Genomic DNA, 18,408 nt, shown 5'->3' with positions numbered 1-18,408 from the left:
GAGATACTAATTATGCTGGTCTTAAATGATGGTGTGTGTGTGTGTGTGTGTGTGTGTGTGTGTGTTTGTGTTTATTCAACCAGATCTTAGTTCCTTTGAATGCCCATGGAAGAATAGAGTCCCTTGTTCACCCCTTGTCCCCAAACTGAATTGCTGGGATAGAGGAGAAATTAAACCCATAAGCTTTAAAATTAGGAAAGTCAATCCATCATAGTTTTTCATCTCTGAGGCCTGATATCCAGACTGTAAATCATGAATCATGCCTACAGTCTCACAGTGATCGTAGAAAGAATAAACACAGTAACAGAATTATCTAATTGTTAAGTTACGACATAGTAATAATCGATGCAAACCTCAACCTGTCAATACAACAGAATCTACCCAGAAGGATTTCAGAATAGGGACCAAATTGGAATCCATGGATTCTGCTGCCTGCAAGGTTTCTAAATGATGAAGTAGGCACAGTCCATCCTGCAGAATCTGAGCTTCTAGATTAACAGTTATCAACCTATGGGTCATGACCCCTCTAAGGGATGCATATCAGATATACTGCATATCAGATATTTACATTACAATTCACAAGAGTAACAAAATTACAGTTCTGAAATAGCTACAAAAATCATTTTATGGTTGTGGGGGTCAGGACAACACGAGGAACTATATTAAAGGGTTGCAGCATTAGGAAGGAAGGGTGAGAAGCACTGTACTCAGTGTGTGTGGAAAGGATGGTGACTACACACAGTCCTGGCATCCTCCAGCACCCCACTCCCTCCCTGCTGCTTTCCTGGTGGCTGGAAGAAAGAGGAAATGCAGAAAGTGGCTCTTCCTTGTCTGGGAAGCATCACCAGTCTCTGGTTCCAGACTGTCCCAGAAAGAGGGGGTCTCCACATTTTCTCCCCCCTTGGCCTCCACTTACAAACCAATTTTCTGGGAAAGGGAAGTTGAGGGAATTGGCAGGAACCTAATAAAGGTCTCTGAAAACAATGTTTCTCCATTTGAAAAATAAACCATGTCTTTAAATGCATTAACTCTGTGGGGAAATAAATGTAATAAACCAAATCCAATCCCTGCCAACATTTGTTTTCTTATCTATGTAAAATCAATATACTTGTTGCAATTATGTCTTTTAATAAATCCTCCCAAAGTCTTATTTTCTCATAAGATTTCCTGCCGCACACAGATTCATTGCGTTCATTTTCCATCTAGAGAAATTGTTTCTTGCGTTTTCCAGCCATCCGGATTCCTTGAAAGAGGCTGTTCCCCGCCCTTAGTGGCTATGTCCCTTCTTCAAGGGCCATTTAGGCAACAATTACTTTAATTGGATTGTGCTGCCCGCCCTACTAGAGTTTACACTGATGGGAGCAGCACTCTTCAGAGGAGGGGTGAATTTTCTGACCTAAGCTGACATCTGTCTGTTTCTGCCTTGTCTTTCCATGGTCCTCACAGGGCAGTTGGGGAAGCTTTTTATCTTTTCCTCTGCTGGGGATGAGTGGGAAAGTGACTGTCTTATTAGAGACAGAATGCCATTAGACTTTTCAAATGGGATTTTTTTTAATGGACATGTGTGTATTCCTGGACATCCTGCCACTTGTAGGTTTAGAGATGGGATGCACCAGCTTAGAACCCCAGAAACCTTAAGCATGATCAGTGCCTGTGTTGGGATGTGCCCCGTGGTGTAGGCATCAAAGAAGAAAGATGTTGACTGGGCCACCTGCATTGCCTGCACAGGGTGCCTGGTCCCTGAGTAGCTAGCTGGCTTTTCTCATTGGAAAAAAAAAGTAGTAAACAAAACCTTGGAAATAAATTTTGGAAGCTATAGAGTTAATAGCTAGTCCTGCCTGGCATGATCTTCCTACAGCTACCTGACCTCTTTCATCCAAACCATGAAACATTTGTATTATGAGACTGTTGAAATAAAAAGTGATGACTTGTGGATATTTAGGAAGCTGAAAGAAAAAAGAAGGGGTTCAGAAAGGGAAGTAGCTGGCCTCAGGCAGTCAATACTGAACCTAAGTTTGTGGCCCTGACCTCCTGGATGCTACTTTCCACACAGCTTTGCTATCCTCTCTCTCTCCCGTGTCGTTTCAGGTTTGTATGATGGATAAAACAATTAATTTTGGTTGCCAACTTGACAGGATTAAGAAATGCCTAGAAGACGGATCAAACATTAATTCTGATGTATCTGTGAATGTATTCTGGGAGGCATTGGCTTATTGGTCAGATGGTTGAATGAACCAGATCACAATATGATGTATGTATGCATTCAACAGTAGGGTAGACAGAACCAGGAAAGGAGGAAACAAAAAGTAGTTACTTTTTCTACTGAAAACATTCTCCCTGTCCCCCAGAACCATCATGCACTTGGACATCACAAGCACTCTGTCCTTTGAACTTCAAGGCACACCTTATAGATTGTTTGAGTTCTTGGGCTTTGTCCGTGAATTAAGGGGCACCACCACCATCAGAAGATCTCTGTTTTGTAGATGTCAGAGAACTCATCAGCTATAATCACCATGAGGACCAGTTTCTCTAAAGAATCCTCTGTGCGTGTGTGTGTGTGTGTGTGTGTGTGTGTGTGTGTGTGTGTGTGTGTAGTTAGAACTTAACAACTATCACATTCATACTGGGCTTATCTCTCTGTAAAAACCCTGGCTAAACACAGGCTTGCCTATAGTTTTCCTTATTTCTCCTAGCATTCCATTCACTGTCTCCAAATCTCTTCTGGCATCTTTCCCTCCTTGTTTCTTACCTCTTATATCTCACCTTCTCCCAGGGCACCTGTACCCAGCGTCAGAGGAGGGACAGCTGGCCCAGTAACTCCACTTGCTGCACTCCGGGCTACCCTGCAAATTGACTGCTTGTTTCAATGACTCCTTTGAGTGATTGCAAAGGCACCGAGGAAGCACTTGAAACGTCTCTCTCTTACAAAATGCTGTTTGTTGTGACAGGACAGGAAAAGGCCATCAGCCCAGGGAAGTCCGGGCAGCATAGTACAACTTGACACACGGAGGAGACGGGGAGATGAATGAGCTGCCAGAACTGCTGAAGACACTGCGGAACCTTCACTTATTTATCGAGCTAAATTATTTACCTTAAGAAGTTAGCTGCTCAGACTCATTTATCACAAGCTCCAGGTCCAAACGCTGTTGTGATCCAGGTAAGTCACCCCAGCAGTAAAGACAAAGACTAATCAATTAAAAAGAGAGAGCTGGAAGTGCCGTGCTTCCTTGTGGACTCTTCTCTCTGAAAGGAAAAGAACAGAAAAGTGGCTGGCAGTGGTGGCTCCTGCACCATCCACCCATGGAAGCATTTCCGGGGCGGGGCTAACGGTTTGCCCCACTCCCCTCCACTGATTGTTGGAGTCTGTGACTCCTGGTGCATAAAGGTTATAAAGGAGACTAGCAGGTTTAAGGAGACCAAAAACACAGCTCCCTGAGATGTGGGCAGAGGCAGAAGAGCTTGATAGAGATGAAAGGATTTTGTTCCTTATTTATAAAGTCCCAGTTAAGCCCCTCCTTCCCTTACACTAGTAGTTTTTCTATCCCCTTCTTTTTAATTATTAATCAGCAGAGAAGGACAAGCATTCACAGAAACCCAACTATAAGTATCAACAGGTATTTTTTTTCCTGCGTGAGGGGCCCAGAATTTGCTAAAGACAAGAAAAGCAAAGGTGGCAACTGCCCAGGAACTTCTGTGGGAGAAGCTGCCTTCAGCTTACACAGGAAGTCATGACTAGCTCCTGTTTGCAACTTGGAAATATTCCTTTTGTGATTTTGCCTGGGTATTGCTCGAAAACTGTGATATAAAAGGAAAAAGAAGAAAGAAGAATCTTCCTAAATCAATTTGTGTTTTTCCATAATAGAGAAGGCCAAAGTCCAAAGACTTTGAAACTAGATTCTAGGCTTTGAAACTAGATAAATTTGGATTTTGACTTTCTAAATTTCTTGAACTACTATTGACTTCCATATCTACACACATACAAGGGAAATAAATGTAAACACCTCATAGGGTTGTTTTGAGAATTCATCTCTTGAATCCCTATGCTCGGCAGTCAAAACAATAGCAATGACTACTGTTCCTCCCTGTTGGTCCATGCTATCCTCCCTTCACAAATGCTCTGTTCTGTCCTTGTCATCTAGCTGAGGAAAACTAGAAGAAAAAAAACTTAAAATTTCAGAAGAGCAAGAAGTCCTTTGATTTTTCTCATTGCTCCTCTCAAGAATCAATGTAATACAGCAACTGTCAACTCCCTGGAGTCCCATCAGAGTGGTGACTGTCAGCTGTGTGATGACAGTGCTATCTAGAGGCACATTTTGGTAGAAAGGGCCCTGAACTTGGTCTGGGGTCAATCCCAGTCAGAGGTCTGGGATTGAAATTTTGTTTCTAACACTTCCCTACTGGTAATCTTGGATTGTTGGTCACTGCATTCAGTTGTCCTACCTGCAGCTCTGTGAGGCAGATGGGTAATAATTAGAGGCTATGGGTGGGGAAAGTGTTTCAGAATTTACTGGAAGGCAATACAATGAACAGTGGTCATTTTTGTCAGTACAATATGACCATTATACCAGTTAGTTTTAAAAGGTGTGCATCTGTACTTGTAGACAGGAGCCTGGCATAATCACCATCAGAGAGACTTCATCCAGCAATCTGATGGAAACAGATTCAGAGACAGACAGAAAAAAATTAGGTAGAAACTCAGTGAATCCTGCAGAAGAAGGGCAGGAAGTTTTGTAGGACCATGAGGGATCAAGGACACCACAAGATAACTCACAGAACCAAACCTGGACCAAATCGGTAACCTGAGAGTCTGCACAGGTCTAACCAAGGCCGTGTGTGTGTGTGTGTGTGTGTGTGTGTGTGTGTGTGTGTGTGTGTGTGTGTGTGTGTGTGTGTTGGGAAACCCTTGTCCTCATACTGGGTTGCCTAGTTCAGCCTTCTTATGAGAGAGGGTTGCCTAGTCTAATATTGCAACTTGATACACCTACCCCATTTTGTTGATCTCCCATGTTTGTTTGATATTTCTGGGAAGCCTGCCCCTTTATGAAGGGAAAAAGAAGAAGAGTGGATGAGGAGCAGAGGCTGAAAGGGGGAAGAAACTATGGACAGGATGTAATATATGAGAGAACAGATTAATTTTAAGAAAAGATGTATAGCAACATGGTATGAGTGGTTTGTAATGAGCCTGTGTTTTTGACAGCCACGCCTTGGGCTAGGCTGTGCTGAGCAAACAGGATTGGAGTTGGCTGGAGAATGTGTCTGTGGCAGTTCTATCTACACTGAAAGCTAAAAAGGAGATGACTCTTGAAAATAAACACGGAGAACTACAGGTAAGGACTATTTACAAAGATGCAGGCAGTGTTTTCTAACATCAATCGAGATGTCCAGCAATACAAAGGGAGAAACAAACACTCAGATATCCTTAAAAAGTTTGGGGGTGGGGCAATAAATTGCTTGGAACTTGAAAAAAACTGTGTCTGACACATGAGAGTTCTGATCAAGCACTAGAGTCAGACATTTAGCTCAGGAAAGGACCCACAACAAATGCATCTGTCTCATTGCTTCTGCCCATCTGCTCTAGATGAACTTAGCCTGAAGGGAGAGGGCTATTCATGAAGACCCAAGTCCTTAAGCCAAAACAAGTTTGGAGAAGAGAAGGGTGGCCCAGGAGGGCCCTATAAAAGGCAGTTTGTATACCAGTTGACAGTGTTAATTAACTCAGTCCACACACATTGAAAGTCAAACATGCTTCCCTAAACATCACTAGCACAGGGCACCTGATGGATGGTTTCTAACTACCCTTGTACTTCTGTGAATGATCAGTTACTTCTCTAACCATATCTTCTAAAGCTTAGGTATTGGAAACTGAACTAACTACCTGGACCCCAGTGGTAAAATCCCCAATTGCCATTTTGCTTTAATCCACTCACTCAAATTGTCAGTTTCCAACAACCCATCTTTGCATGTTTCTCCTGGAGATGAGCTCTGCTGGTATATCTCAGTACATCTGGTTATTCCGGTACAGTGAGAAGTGACTACACTGACTAACCTGTCAACTCTTAGAAAGGCAATGGATACAATTCTATGAAGTCTATCATTGCTTCAGGCTCAGAACAGGGTCAGTTCCTGTCTCATGCCTGTTCAAATTCAACATCCCAAAGTCACTCTTCAGGTCTAGCTCAGGTGAAGCCTTGTTGCATTCTGGTAGAGGCTGCATAACAGCGAGACCCTTGCCTGAACAAATTGGCAGAATTCAGGACTAAGTTACTCAGATGTAGCATTGGAAGCAACTGAATCTCCACCTTGTCCCTGGAGCATTTCTTCCATAAGAGGCAGACTGTCTTAAAGAACAATTCTTAGGAACAAGTTGATCTAAAAGACTTATTTTTTATTTTCCTTTGTATACCTGTATAGACAAGTCTTCTACTTTGATCTCTTCATCCAGTCTTCCACCCATTTGCCTATACTGACTGAGAACTCATTGTATGGATTATATAACCCTACTTAGTCAACCTGCTTCTTTGTCTCAATTATCTTCTCCCTCTAGTCCTAACCAGATGCTCTGTGCTATTTCTCTTGAGCAGGTGAGTCTTGCTACCTGACTGCCTATTAATCCTGTAGTCTTCCAGGAATAAAAGGAATGCCTGAATCCTTGGAAGCTCTTGTACTATTTTCTTCCCGCATTATGACTGCATCCATCAGTACCTTACCATCCATTAGTAACTGAATCTCTGACCCATCTTCAGAAAGTCCAGTCATCTTCAGAATGACCAGTTCTTGGGCCACACATTCTCCTGATTGAGACATTGGAGACTGCCATCATTTTTGACACATAAGGCATTGTTCATGGTATAAAGAAGATTACCATTATACCACTGAAGACTTTAAGAACACTTATATGGAAAATCCTATGATCTCCTTTGATAGGAAAATTATCTCCTGATGTTTTGCTTTACCCAAGTATTTTCTGCTTTTGTTTATTGTTTTTATTCCATGTCTCTCCTTTAAGCTTTGCGAAGGCATTTAACTTATGAGGAAGGTATTAGTCTGAATGACTGCTCTGATAGTTATTAGTCAGCGGGATGATAAATGATGATGACAGCACAGGCCCTGGTCTTTGGAGAACATAGACTTAGATACTAATAGAGAAATAGGCATCATTATGCTCAACTCCTTGCATATCAAAGAGAAGCCGATGCTGAGTGAAGGCATAAGTAAGGAATTCAGGAGGTGCTATCTGCAGAAAGCCCAAGGAGGGCTAGGAACCTGAGCCTTCACTTCCCACTGCTGTCCTGGAGTATGACTTATAATTTATCCCCCTTGGAGGGCCTAGTAGAACTCAAGATCGTGAGCTTTGCTGGACACTAGACTTTTCTTAGGCTAACTTGGTCTGATGTTTCACAAATAGGTATAGTCTAAGTGAATCAATGATTCCTTGGCCTGTAGCATATTACTGTCATGCTGCCATCTACTTTCCCTCTCCAAATCAACCAGTATATACAGGGCCAGCTTCTCTCTAGCTGTTCAGAGTGACTTGCTTGTTTGTACGTTGAAGAACCTAGGGAGAGAGAAAATGAATGAAATGAGTCAATGATGGTGTGATTCTAGACATCATACCATCTGATTGGCAGAGGAGATTTTTATTTTTGAAAAGCAGTATGTGTCTCAGCATCTAAATGGCATCAGGAGAAGAACACATATAATTATGCCCTTGTAGAAGGGGATCCATTTAATATCACTAGACAGGTAGCTTTGATCTTGATTTACCTTAACTTTTCTTGGAAATGAATCACACAGATGCTTGCCCTATAAAAACCAAAGAGAAAACTATCATTTTTGGCTCACAAGTGAGCTTTACGTAGGAGAGGGTCCTTGGCATAATCAGAGAATTGCTAGACTATATATGGGTGAAGGGCAACCACTTGAAATTAGAGGCCTATATAGTGACTCAGACTTTGCATTTTTAGAGAACAGTCATAGCCACTAACCTAAAACGATCTGTATCTAATAATAACAGGGCTGCTTACGTTGCTGTTCACATCACCCACAGACCATCTTGGAGACTCCTATTTTAAACTCCAACATGTCCTACCAAACATGAGGGAAAATGCCATCCCTTTTCCAATAGCTTGTTATCTGGAGAGTAGGATGTTTCCAAGGAAGACTTGGGAGCTTTTGAAATTGTCATCCTCCTCTGTGGATGGGATTCTGAGACTTCCCATAAGCTCAAAGACTTATGCTCCCCACTGAGTTTCCTCTGATCCCCCTAGACACATTGACATTTAGCCTCACGAAATTAATTTCCTGCAGAATTCACTTGACAACCATGAACTGGCTCTGGGACTTTTCCATGTGATAGTGTAGTTTTTAACGTTTTTTAATAACAGAATATTACTGTGTTATATGTTTGTCTTACTTCTAATTTTATCATAGGTTTTTGAGGCTAAGTCCTTAGCAAGCAATTCTTTATGTATGTAACTGCATCTTGCTTAGGGAATATGTGCAGAAAGGTGAGCAGATGTCAAGTTGATCGAGTTGGCAGTACCTGTCAACATTTTCCTTGCAGCTGACTTTTCCCTGTGCCTTTTATTATCCTATCATCTTAATATAGTACCTGTATAGAATGAATGGCCAATAAATACCAATAGAGCCATTAAATGTGTGGCAGAACTCAGAAATATGGGGCTGGCATCCTGACTACTGCACTAAGACACACCTCAGAGCTCAGCATTACCTATTCCCCCAAGTCTCTCCTCTGAAAAATCCAAGTTTTAGGGCTAAAGCAGGCCCAACAAACTAAGGTCAGTCACTTGTGCCAATTTGCCAATTACAAAGACAGGAAAAGCTGAAAAGCAGAGAGATGAGATTAAATCAAAGTATCAGGAATACTGAATGGGGAGGTCCAGTGAATCCAAGTTTATCTTGGGCAGGTGGCATAGACATTAGGCTTAAGCTGAGAAGGAGCTGGGAAGGGGCCAAATGGTATGCACAATTAAGCTGCCCTGGTTAGGGTGTGGCCAGGTTAATGAGTGTCTTAGTTCTGGTTCTTGAATATGTTCTGTGAATTTGTTAATGTTGTCATCACTTAAAGGGAACAATCTGGATCATGCAAGGCCACTATTTATGCCCCACAAAGCAGCCTCATCATAATGGATAATTACCCTTCTATGAAGGTTGGTCTGTCCATCCAGGTTTTGCTCTTCTTAGACACCCAGGTAGCTGCATGTTTGAAACTTAGTTGTCCCTGTGCCTTCATCCTGAAGAAGAATGAGGTAGGTTAAGGAGGTATCACTCCTTGAGTGATGAAACTGACCTATGAAGTGACAAGCAGGATTCTGACCCAAAGTAAAGGGGACACACAAAATGAAAGCAGAGATGCCAGGTTTTTCTCTTGCTCTGTTACCTTGTGGGCCTAAAAGAGAAATGAATACCTTTTAGGACAAAAAGAAAGGAAAACCCATGTCCAAGTGATTGTTATACTTGTGCAGAACAGGAATACAAATCTATTTATCCCTAGAGTTTTTTATTTAGAACTGAAAACGATTATTAACATTGCGCTTTCAGAGTCCTCATGGATAGAATTTCTTTCACGGATCCAAACATCAGTCATCAGAAAACTCACTGCTTTCAGGGCAACTCCAGTTATTAGAAACATCTTCCTACGTCCGTCATATGAGGTAATAATTGGCTATTATCCTAACCAAACAGAACCCAAAACAAAGAAAGTAAAGAGGGGACACTAAGAAGTAAACATGGGTTTCTTGGGTATCACACTTCTGTTCAACATCTAAGCCAAATTTACCAGCAGCATAAACCAGAGGAAAGGCAAGAGTTCTCCAGTTCAACATCTCTACCTTAGCATTCCTGTAACAGGCACATTCCAATTTACAAGAATCCAGAACAAAGCCACTCCAATACTTCAATGATTTCCTTTTACTTTTTGCCAATTGTTCATAGTTTTTGCCTTTTTACTAACACTTTAAGCATTATTTTTTATTTTATCATGTTTTCATAAACTATATTTTAAGTTCCATTTCATAAATTAATCTAATTTTGTTTGTACATTGTGTTTTGTTATTGGGAAACCTATTTTATTTCCTTTCATATTTTTCTTATTTCCTTTTTGCAGAATTTCCACATTTTTTCTTTCTTTTGTATTTCAATTTCATGTTATTAAAAAAGTCTCATATATTTGTATTTTATTCTCCTTATAGTTATCTGTTTTTTAGTTTATTGCTTTTTATCTTACTTAGTGTTCTTCTACAACCACATTCACATTTTTTGTTTGCTTATTTAACTTTGTTTCTTCCATTTTTTGTGCCCACTTACTTGATCTCATTTCTTTCCTATTCCCACGCTTACCTCAAAAGTAGCTGCTCTATAACGAAGTCACCTGATAAAGTCAGATGTGATATAAAAACTAACAGATGCACAAGTTACAACACAGAGAAACATGAAAGGCCAACAACATGACCTCCCCAAGAGGTTATAATTTCTCAACTCCTAAACTTAAGGACACTGAAGCAGATATATTACCAGATAAAGCTTTCAATAATTATTGAATTGTAAAATAATCAATGACCTCAAATAAGATGCAAAAGAGAAGGCAGATGAATTCAACCTGAGACCTAGAGAGGAAAGTCAGCACCATAGAGGGAAAAGTTGGCAAAATGGACAAAATAGTCAATAATATGGAAAAGAAAAAGAATGTAATTCTATAAATTTCTGTGACCTCCTGTAATAACAATACCATGGGCTCACACCCAGACCTACATATAAAGTCTACAACCACATAACTTCCAGAAGAAAACGTAAGAGAAAAATCTTTGTGATCTCAATTTGTTTCATTGCTTTATTTCACTGTGACATGAAAAGCATTATCTATAAAAAACAAAAAAACAAAAACAAAAAATAATGAAAATAAAATTTGACTTTAGTTGTGTAAAAGATGGAACTGTAAAGAGCTGTGTTAATATGAGTGATTCTCATAGTCTTGGTGAAAGGAAGAAACCAGAAAACAAGGAAAGTGAGTCTTCAGGGACATAAAACTGAGGAGTAGTTGCAAGAGGCAAAGGAGGAGATGGGGAGATACGTGGTAAAAAGGTTGTAGTAGAAGGGATTATGGGTGTACTCATCACCCGAATGGTGGGGACAATCTTCATAGACATATCTTAAAGCATACCAGTTGTATACTTTAACAATATGAGATTTATTGACTACCAGTTACACATTGGGAAGGTATTTTACAATCTTTAAGGTAAGTTCTTTCAATAAATCCATCTAACAGAAGCAGACCTGGAGCTTGAGAGAGAGAAATGCCATACAACGGTCAAGGCACCAGGTCAAACACAGGTATTGGCTTGTGATATTATATCATGATGACTCTAGCTTCGCTGAGTAATAGGAATTCTTCAGTCCTGATATAATCCTTTGGGATTACTGTGGTACATGTAGCTGATTATGGACTCAGATGTCATTATAAGGCACTTGGCAGAATTTGAACTAAATTCTTTCCTACTACAGTGGACATCTCTAAACTAGCACTGTGCTTAACCTGCATATTTTAGCTCAGGATTGAGGATATCCATAGTGCATGAAAAGGGGATTTTCTTACATGTATTACATTATTTCCAGATCTAGACTCCCCATAGGTTGATAGAGGTATGAACATATGAACTATCTGGAACTCTGTATTGAGCTTATACAAATTCCCTTTCTATGTAATGTTAGCTAGTTCCCTACTCCAAACACCTTCTCTACATTGGATGACATTTACATTTTGACTTTAATCCCTGATTCAGAGACCTGTAAGCCAACCCCAAGCCTTAGACCAAGAAAATATCACCCTACCAATTAATACAGACTGCAAGAGTAAGCCTACTCACAGAAAATATCTACTGAGTTTCTAGTAGATATCTATGCAATATCTACTTAGATAAATATCCACTCATATTTCATCTCAGAAAGACCATGTAACATCAAACAGACAACATTTTTCTTCTTTGAGCCTCTTCTTGAATTCAGAGACCCACTTGAGCTAAGAGACTGATTCTTCTACCAGTACTGTGGAAATATATTGGGAAGAGTACGAGCATGTTGGTGAACACTTCATATAGCTAGCTTGCAGGAGAGTTGAACATTTTTAAAAACAAGTTCAGAAGAATCTCTGATGACTCGGAGGAAGAACATAGTAACTCCCACAACAGCTACTGCAGGATGAAAAAAAAATCTTCAGGAAACTCTGGTTTGTTCATAGAATGTGAAATAATTGGTTTCTGAATGAGTAGCCATAAATAATAAATACAATAAGGTGGAAAATAGAGGCACAAGAAGCTAAATCAAACAAGATGTGGCAGGATGCATTTCAAAGAAAAGTGGGTAACACTGGAAAAAAGACAGGAAAAATAAAGGAGAGAAAACTATCTATCTTTGGGACTGACAACTTGCTCTGCACCAGAGAAACCATGTTGGCCAGGTGCATTGTGAAATACTGGGCTGAATCCCTATTATGGTTTGAATCAGAAACATTTTTATAGATTCGCGTTTTGTTTCCCAGTAGGAGTCATTTGAGGAGGGTGTGGAACTTTTAGGAACTAGAGCCCAGCTGGTAGTTGGCAACTGGGGGATGACCTTTGAAAGTTACAACCTGGCCCTGATTCTAAAACTTCCTGGTGAGTTGTGATGTGAGGAGCCTCCACAATGAACATTACAATTCTCCTCTGTGATGGACTAAAACCATAAGGCAGAATAAATCTTTTCTCCCTTAAGTTATTCTGCCAGACACTTTCTTCACAGCAGTGCGAAAGTTTGATCGATTGATCCAATTGTAGACTATAAATAGGTCATTTTTGAAAAACCACACTGAAATTAGAAAAACTGGAGTTTCATTATATTAATATTCCATAAAGTAACAAGTTGAATGTTCCTTCTACTCCAACATTTATGTCGCCTTATATGGACAGAAGAATATTGAAGATATGATTGAGGTATTCATATTAAGATAAACACTTGATCGGTATTAGGAAGTAGAGTCCTTTGGATATATGGCATGGTATAGTTAGGCCGCCATATACTATGTGTCTGTACACATTCCACCAATGGTACATACATTGATCTTTAGGTTTCTGAGCTTAAGCAGAGATACCCATAGAAAAGAGATAACTAGAAATGGATTACTGGTGCGGAGAGAAAGGATATCTTAAGAGGGTCAATGAAACATGGGTGATATGAAGAAGGAAGGGGAAAAAGGAGAAGGGAGTTTTAAGCAGGTAGAGATGTAGAAGAGTAGAAGAGATGAGGATATCAGATGAGTTTTTGTTCAAATGAAATCTTTAGATAAAATGAAATTGAAATAAAATTGAAAATCTATCTAAAATAGAGCATAATGGGATGGTATCTCTCCCCTTCTTAGAGTGTTTGTAATATACAGGCATATACATGTGTATGTGTGTACATATTATATATGTATATATAATACATTATATATATATTAAAAGAAGAGTTTACCTACAGTTAATATCTACAAGATATTATGTTTATCTCATTAGCCATGGGTTAACAAAACGTCCCACACCAGATGTAGGATAGTACCACTCAGGTTAGTGAGCAGAGGTGTCTGGGAGACCTTCAAACAAAGAGTCTATTGCCATTGTCATTGATTTCCCACTAGGGTAAGACACCACTGCTGAAGATACTACACTTATTAGTCACATGACATGGAAAATCAAGTTGGTAATGTCCAGAAAGCTTCTCACCAATGTCTAGATTCCATAGTACTGGATGGTGCTAGGAAAGCTGATGGAAGAAAAGTCAAATAATCTTACTCGGTTGTGAAAACTGTGAATTACAATATTAATCAGTATTCTAAGATACATTCGCAGGTACAATAATGACATGAATATTATGATGGTAACCTACTGCGTTCTACTTGAATTTAAGGCCTTCTCTATAGAAAGAATAGCATGTTACCTTCATAATATATCTGTTCAGGATTTGGCAAGCTCATAGGTCCCAGAGTGAGTCTGCTAGTATTATTTTGTTAAATGGAAAAAATACCAAAATGCTCACAAAATCTGTATCTCGACCCCTAGATTATGTGCAACTCTCAGGTCTCATCAGAGAAGTTTCTTTGTGTGGTAGATAAAGGTTAATGCGGAAATTCACACTGATCAAAAGTGTGGAGACTAAGTCTCTGTGGAGTATTCAACCACGAATGCAACATCTATATCACATTCCCTTCTTAAAGCCCAAGAACCATTATGGAAGAGGCAGGGCAGAAAGATTGTAGGGGCAGAGGTCATATGCTGAAGTGGAAGTGAAATGATGTCCTCTGCACAGGAAAGGATGGCACCACATACAGCAGATCTGTATAAACAATTCATACAATAGTGTGACTTAGCGAGGCAGGAAGTTTACAAGTTTCCACCCCTAACTCAACAGCTATGGAAAATATTGAGGGAGAAGAGCCAGTTTTCCTCAACAGTGTGGCTCAGGGCAGGTTAAACATGCTTTACTGGAGGTTCAACACCAAGGAGTATACAAGGAGCACAAACTGTAACTAGTGGATGGTGATGATAATAATGAGGAGGATTCTAGAACAGGAAGATGTGGTAAGGGAAGTGAGGATAGATCCAGGAAGAGTTAGGAGAAACAGTGGGAGATGACTATGACCAAAATACATTATATAAATCTCTCAAAGAATTAATAAATATATTTTTAAAGGATCGAGGTACTCTAGCAGGCACCAGTCAAGTGGTCTTTCAGCTCTCCATGTTTTTACCTCTGGGGTTTCTCTAGTATGCTTTGGCGATCCACAGGCTGTCAGAGCTGAACATTGGGCAAATGCTCTTTGATATTGTGGTGGGAACCACTTTGATGCTATCTCCTAGGAAAGGAGCGTTGCTAAAAAGTCTTCGAGGTAAACTACTTTAATAGTTTCTCTCTAGAAAGATCCAGGAAGCCGCTGTAATTATCTCTGTTTCTGACCTTCTCAAATCCTGGATTTCAATTCTTCTTTCAATTATGTAGCCTAATCCTTTCAGTCAATCTTGTTTTCTTAAGTTTGTGGGAACCGTCCTTTGTTTCTGATAGCCAAGAGCTTTGATTCCTGCAGTCATTAGAAAAATAATCTCACTGGCCTCAGAATTCTTTTTTTAAAATAACAACAAAGCCGAAGGTAATGGAAAAAATTTAAGGAATGTCAAGGAAATGTATAAAAAATAAATTATAGCGTTCGAGTTTTTCTTGGCAAATATATGTGTCTAGAAAACATTAATGCCCATATGGACTTCTAAAAGAAAAGTGTTACTTGAAAGTAAATAGTATGCTGAGAAAAAAACTCTAAAGCCAAGTAAGGGAACAACTACAGGATAAGAGGAATGAAAATTCCTTTAACTTTAAAACAGAATTAAACCTTAAGATCATAACCAGGTTTGAGAGAAGTGCATGTATTTAAAATTGAACCTGATATTTTTAGTAAATACAAAGCAGGAAAAAAGTTGCATAATTAAAGACCACAAAAGTAAAGGGGAAAGAATAGAACAAGGGAAATGTCCTAAACTCTCTCCTGAAGAGGCTGAAAGCCTCATACCTCTTCATTTGTTGTTCTGATAAGTCAGGATATAGAATTGGAAACACTTGAGAACCCCCAAGCTGTAATATCAGAAGATAGAACTTCAGAAATAGTAACTATGATAAGGAACCTAAAAGATCAGATTGCCACCGGTGTTTTAGCCACACTACTTTAATAACATAGCCCTGGAAAGATGCTTGAAGTGTCTGTGAGACCTTCCATATAACACAAGGGGATCATCTTAGCTCCTGACTTTCCAAACAAGTACAACCTATGTAACGAAAAGGATGCAGGAAAACAGGAAGCCGCGAGTATGAAGAGATGAATTAAGACCGAACGTTTAATTCTGGAAATAAAAACAAAATGTGTACTGTTAATGGAGTCAGATTATTTATAGACTAACATGAACAATAAAGCAATTATAATAAATGCTATAAAGATATTGAAACAATTCAATAAGAGAGAAACAATAAATAAAATCAGAGGAAATCAACCAATACGTCAAACTAATACCTAAAAACAGGAAGGGTGACCATTTTAATATTAAAACAAAGGAAAGTTCAGACAAAAAAGATACTAGGTAAGAATAATGGAATTTCAATATGTTAACATCAAACTATTTATCCTATGTATGCAATACATCTTTCTTCAAAGCTTCTTAACCATTATAAGGTTTGTCAGACAATAGGCAAAAATATCAAGCAATTGACACCCATGGCATTCTCCAAACAACAATGATGTGTAATTCTAAAAATTGAGTTCAAATTTCAAAATTGGTAGTCACTGATAATTGATAAACCATTTTTATTAAACTTGATTGTGCAATAGAATTATATTCAAGTTCTTGGCCTTAAATATTTATACGTTGTAATCTTGAAAGTTTGAAAATAGATTAGCTAACCATTCAGCCATGAAAGAGGGAGGATTGGTCAGAGCAGCATGCCTGCATCTGTAATCCTAGCCAGTGAAGATCTTGAGTTTGAGGCCAACTTGGACTACACAGCAAGACTCAGACTGAAAGGAAAACCAAAACCAAAATTAGAGAGGTGGGGATGTTTTCCTACTAAAATTATAAGAAAGGAATTTATACAGTTTTAAACTTACCAATATGGAACTCAAGAGTCCAAAGGGGATACTATAGATGTATAAGTGCAAATATAATACATTGTATATATGTAAAAATGTGCACATATTGTAAAGTATATATGTATCTATATGCATTATGGCATGTATACATGTACATCTACTGTTATATGCTATATTTATATGTGTGTATTCTATTTATATATAAACTACATATGTTTTGTGTGTACATACACATATATATTCTTTTTTCTTTACATTTAACTATCTTTCATATTATGGGAATAGGTTGATGATAGATTTTAGTGTTTGTTCTGGGAAAATATGTTTTGCAAAAAACTCAAATGTATCTTGATGAAGAATTGGCCACTTACTAGACAAACAGTCTCACCAGGGTCTTGAAAAAGGAAGATAAGAAACACACTTGGACCTAATATACCCCAGAATTCCTAATATACAGTCTAGCAGAACACTGGCCCAGAATCCATAAGTTCCATGTACCTGATATCAAATCTAACTCTACTTCTCTACATTAGCTTAAGCTATAAAGGTTGATTACATAGGAAGTCCAAAGTAAGGTTAGTTTATACATTGTGCTCTTAAAGACAGTCTTAAAAACAGGCTGAATACACCATAGGATAGCAGTATTAAGTCTTAAGTAACTTTCTGGTATATTATCTAGTCTCTTAGAATGTAAGAGATATTTACATAATATTGCATCATCAAAATATTGCATATAACAGAACTTTATTCATTTTATTGTTGCACAACAATCTATTATGTGAATATGTCTTTCCACTATGTTGTTTTTAAAATTGTAAATGACAAGGTATGGAGAAAACATGACCTTGTCACATTGGTTTCAACCCTGTAGGACTGACTTCTGGCCTCTACAATAGAAGAGGTTTCTGCTATCTTAATCTACTAAGGCTCTGGTAAAATGTGAGATATAAAAAGTAATAATATCTAAGGTTCAGACTATCCAAACCTGAGTATGTATATTTTCAAATGGCACTTTCTATCTTGTCATAGGAACACTCAGATTTCAGATGAACACAGTCTTTTATGTCTGTTCTGAAGATTCAAACTCAGGTTTCTACACTTGTACAAAACACTCTTTACACACTGAGCCATCTATCCAACCACCTGAGACCATATTTCAAAGTCCTAAAATGCTACTTGGTTACTCTACACAGGTTACAGAGACTTCAAGCGAAAGTCATCATTTCATCTACATCTTTTGGAAAAGATGATCATTTGTATGAGAGTTCTTTGGACTAATGAGATTCGTGGTATCAGAGGTCTGAGAGTATAAGAGCCATCCTGTGTAAAGCCAGCAACTGAGCAAGCACAGGAGAGTGGGCTGGGGACTGGTGGCTACAGTGCCAACTCAGTTCACAGCCATTTGGCAGAATAAAAATTAAAGAATATGTGGCTTCATTAATTTTGAAGACCAAAGATACTCAGCAGCATAAGAAATTATCTCTAACTGCTGGGAATCATAGAGCCAGTGGCTTCACTTAAGAGGACACAAATTTGGCAAAGGGGGCCAAATGATCTAGGAATGAATGCATGCCTGATCAAGGAGGAAGATGGCAACTCATGGACTCAATATCATGTGTTGGCTCAGTTCAAACACCATCATGTACTTTGTAAGATGCAAAGAGTCAGGTCCTCAGGGGCTGAGTCTCTTCCCCCCAAGAAAACAAAACACTTTAGCAGGACACATGACAGCATTGCAAGGTAACTGTAGAAAG

General features: G+C 38.9%; 1 long non-coding RNA gene across 2 annotated transcripts in view; it reads right to left on the bottom strand.

The window, feature by feature from the left end:
* LOC116913772 overlaps positions 1-9,208 on the bottom strand; it is a 42,012-nt gene extending 32,804 nt beyond the window's left edge. The window contains exons 1-3 of one of the 2 annotated variants that reach the window (XR_004389640.1): positions 9,159-9,208; positions 7,499-7,555; positions 3,092-3,243 (exon numbers count right to left, since the gene is read on the bottom strand). This is a non-coding gene — a long non-coding RNA (uncharacterized LOC116913772). Of the gene's footprint in view, positions 1-3,091; positions 3,244-6,707; positions 7,369-7,498; positions 7,556-9,158 lie in introns of those variants that run through there. The other variant, XR_004389641.1, reaches the window with a different exon arrangement.
* Positions 9,209-18,408: the final 9,200 nt, after the last annotated feature.

Source organism: Rattus rattus, chromosome 12 (assembly GCF_011064425.1).
Source record: "Rattus rattus isolate New Zealand chromosome 12, Rrattus_CSIRO_v1, whole genome shotgun sequence".
NCBI classification, from domain to species: domain Eukaryota; kingdom Metazoa; phylum Chordata; class Mammalia; order Rodentia; family Muridae; genus Rattus; species Rattus rattus.
The sequence above is the reverse complement of the archived record's forward strand: the minus strand, read 5'-3'. Positions and strand labels throughout refer to the sequence as shown.